We start from the raw sequence: 4,453 nt of genomic DNA on the forward strand, positions 1-4,453 counted from the left end.
GTTCTATGGAAGCAATTGTAATTGCTTCAGAAGCATCAGTGATGAGATAATTTGCAATTGGTTTTTATTGATGTAATTATGTCCAAGCATTTTGCTTCCAAATAACAAGATTTTGCATCTAGAAATTTGTTTCCATATCACAAAATTCAAGTTCTATGTATATCAAACTTTCCAACACAAGAAAAACTTTGCTTCCATCAAATACACAAGTGTTTCCATGGTTTTCTTCTAACCAAATATAAGTTTGTTTCGTGTTTCATTAGTTCATACAATAAGTTTCACATATGATACAAATTTATTTCCATCAAGTCACCAATAGTGTGCATATACAATGCTTGCTAAGTTAACATCGTAATTTTAATATACACTGTAGACCTGATTCCCTTCGCCTGCAGTCGTCCTCTTCGTAGGGTAGATCAAGGTGTCATCACACTTCTTGTTGCATGCAGCGGTCGCCTCCATATATGTCTTCAGCTGTGCCCACCGCTCCAAAGCCAACTCAAACCGCGCTTGAAGTATACCTATGTTAGACATGGTGCATAAGCATAGAAGATATGAAGTAAATAAGAATGTGTATTATATATATGGTACAGTACCAAAGAAGCAAAGAATCCCATGTAAGGAAGCATGTAGTCTTTCTACATGATATGCCACACCGTCGTTGGGTTTTGGTTATTTTTTAGATTTGATTTGACATTATTCAACAATGAAAAAATAAAAACATTGGTCTGCCCAGTCAGGATATATATGAAATATGTGAAGCAGACAATGTTTAAATACAAACTTTTTTTTACAATGCAATAGTAAGTAGATAAAATAAGTATGTTTCATTGGAGCAAACTATCTAGACTGAAGAAAAAGACAATAAATTTAGGAAGCATGGATTAAGAAGCATGAATTTGTTGTTATCTAAATGTAATTCATACCTAGTGGAAGCATAGAATTTGGTAACTAGAAACTAGCACCGAATGTGAGTGCATCGATCTTTTTTTGATCTACAAACTAATTTCATCCATCGGTGCAAACAAACTCGAATGCCGAAGCACATATCTGATGCTTACAAAGCATGGTTACTGAAAATATCATACTGAGAATAATCTGTGCGTTGGTACACATGATGATGGGAGGATGGTTGATGCATGCACTGCAATACCTTACAAAGCATGGTTACTACACAAAAGTTTGATGATAAATGACCTAATACATGGACAGAGCAGTGAATATTGAAGCAAAAATAAAAATGTGGTACACACTTGAGTTCAAATTGAAGCATAGTACATATAGATTAATTTCATTTTTTTGGCATTTGGAAGCAAAAAATATGTCAAGAAACATCTGTATAGCATCGACGTAACCCTTTACGATGAGCTCTTCGTCACCTCCATAAATGAGAAACATATCCTTAGTCCTTTTCAGGTACTTCAGGATATTCTTGACCGCTGTCTAGTGTTCCATGCCGGGATTACTTTGGTACCTTCCTACCAAACTTACGGCAAGATTCACATCAGGTATGGTACACAGCATGGCATACATAATAGACCCTATGGCTAAGGCATAGGGGATGACACTCATCTTTTCTCTATCTTCTGCCATGGTCGGGCATTGAGCCGTGCTCAATCTCACACCTTGCAATACAGGCAAGAACCCCTTCTTGGACTGATCCATATTGAACTTTTTCAATATCTTGTCAAGGTATGTGCTTTGCGAAAGACCAATGAGGCGTCTCGATCTATCTCTATAGATCTTGATGCCTAATATGTAAGCAGCTTCTCCAAGGTCCTTCACTGAAAAACACTTATTCAAGTATGCCTTTATGCTTTCCAAGAATTCTATATCATTTCCCATCAATAGTATGTCATCCACGTATAATAGAGAAATGCTACAGAGCTCCCACTCACTTTCTTGTAAACACAAGCTTCTCCATAAGTCTGTGTAAACCCAAACACTTTGATCATCTCATCAAAGCGAATGTTCCAACTCCGAGATGCTTGCACCAGCCCATACATTGAGCGCTGGAGCTTGCATACCTTGTCAGCATTCTTAGGATCGACAAAACCTTCTGGCTGCATCATATACAATTCTTCCTTAAGGAAACCGTTAAGGAATGCCATTTTGACGTCCATTTGCCATATCTCATAATCATAGAATGCGGCAATTGCTAACATGATTCGGACGGACTTCAGCTTTGCTACGGGTGAGAAAGTCTCATCGTAGTCAACCCCTTGAACTTGTCGATAACCCTTAGCGACAAGTCGAGCCTTATAGATGGTCACATTACCATCGGCGTCTGTCTTCTTCTTAAAGATCCATTTGTTCTCTATGGCTCATCGATCATTGGGCAAGTCTGTCAAAGTCCATACTTCGTTTTCATACATGGATCCTATCTCGGATTTCATGGATTCAAGCCATTTGTTGGAATCCGGGTCCGCCATCGTTTCTTCATAGTTCGAAGGTTCACCATTGTCTAACAACATGATTTCCAGGACAGGGTTGCCATACCACTCTGGTGCGGAACGTGTCCTTGTGGACCTACAAAGTTTAGTAGCAACTTGATCTGAAGTTTCATGATCATCATCATTAACTTCCTCTCTAGTCGGTGCAGGCACCACAGAAACATCTTCCTAAGCTGCGCTACTCTCCGGTTCAAGAGGCAATACCTCATCAAGTTCTACTTTCCTCCCGCTTACTTCTTTCGAGAGAAACTCTTTCTCTAGAAAGGATCCATTCTTGGCAACAAAGATCTTGCCTTCGGATCTGAGGTAGAAGGTATACCCAATAGTTTCCTTAGGGTATCCTATGAAGAAGCATTTTTTCGATTTGGGTTCAAGCTTTTCAGGTTGAAGTTTCTTGACATAAGCATCGCATCCCCAAACTTTCAGAAACGACAGCTTAGGTTTCTTCCCAAACCATAATTCATACGGTGTTGTCTCAACGGATTTCGACGGAGCCCTATTTAAAGTGAATGCGGCAGTCTCTAAAGCATGACCCCAAAATGATAGCGGTAGATCGGTAAGAGACATCATAGATCGCACCATATCTAATAGAGTGCGATTACGGCGTTCGGACACACCATTACGCTGAGGTGTTCCAGGCGGCGTGAGTTGTGAAACAATTCCACATTTCCTGAAGTGCGTGCCAAATTCGTGACTCAAATATTCCCCTCCACGATCTGATCGTAAGAACTTTATTTTCCTGTCACGTTGATTCTCAACCTCACTCTGAAATTCCTTGAACTTTTCAAAGGTCTCAGACTTGTGTTTCATTAAGTAGACATACCCATATCTACTTAAGTCATCAGTGAGGGTGAGAACATAACGATAACCACCGCGAGCCTCAACGCTCATTGGACCGCACACATCAGTATGTATGATTTCCAATAAGTTGGTTGCTCGCTCCATTGTTCTGGAGAATGGAGTCTTGGTCATTTTGCCCATGAGGCATGGTTCGCACGTGTCAAATGATTCATAATCAAGAGACTCCAAAAGTCCATCTGCATGGAGTTTCTTCATGCGTTTGACACCAATGTGACCAAGGCGGCAGTGTCACAAGTATGTGGGACTATCATTATCAACCTTACATCTTTTGGCATTCACACTATGAATATGTGTAACATCACGTTCGAGATTCAACAAGAATAAACCATTGACCAGCGGGGCATGACCATAAAACATATCTCTCATATAAATAGAACAACCATTATTCTCAGATTTAAATGAGTAGCCATCTCGCATTAAGCGAGATCCAGATACAATGTTCATGCTCAAAGCTGGCACTAAATAACAATTATTGAGGTTTAAAACTAATCCCGTAGGTAAATGTAGAGGTAGCGTGCCGACGGCGATCACATCAACCTTGGAACCATTCCCGACGCGCATCGTCACCTCGTCCTTTGCCAGTCTCCGCTTATTCCGCAGCTCCTGTTTTGAGTTACAAATATGAGCAACCGCACCGGTATCAAATACCCAGGAGCTACTACGAGTGCTGGTAAGGTACACATCAATAACATGTATATCATATATACCTTTGGTATTGCCGGCCTTCTTATCCGCTAAGTACTTAGGGCAGTTCCGCTTCCAGTGACGGTTTCCCTTGCAATAAAAGCACTCAGTCTCAGGCTTGGGTCCATGCTTTGGCTTCTTCCCGGCAACTGGCTTACCGGGCGCGGCAACTCCCTTGCCGTCCTTCTTGTAGTTCTTCTTACCCTTGCCTTTCTTGAAACTAGTGGTTTTATTGACCATCAACACTTGATGTTCCTTTTTGATCTCCACCTCCGCTGATTTCAGCATTGAATATACCTCAGGAATGGTTTTCTCCATCCCCTGCATATTGAAATTCATCACAAAGCTCTTGTAGCTAGGTGGAAGCGACTGAAGGATTCTGTCAATGACCGCGTCATCCGGGAGATTAACTCCTAGCTGAGACAGCAATTGTGCAACCCAGACATTTTGAGTAT

The sequence above is a fragment of the Aegilops tauschii genome, chromosome 3 (genome assembly GCF_002575655.3).
Source record: "Aegilops tauschii subsp. strangulata cultivar AL8/78 chromosome 3, Aet v6.0, whole genome shotgun sequence".
In the NCBI taxonomy this organism is placed as follows: domain Eukaryota; kingdom Viridiplantae; phylum Streptophyta; class Magnoliopsida; order Poales; family Poaceae; genus Aegilops; species Aegilops tauschii.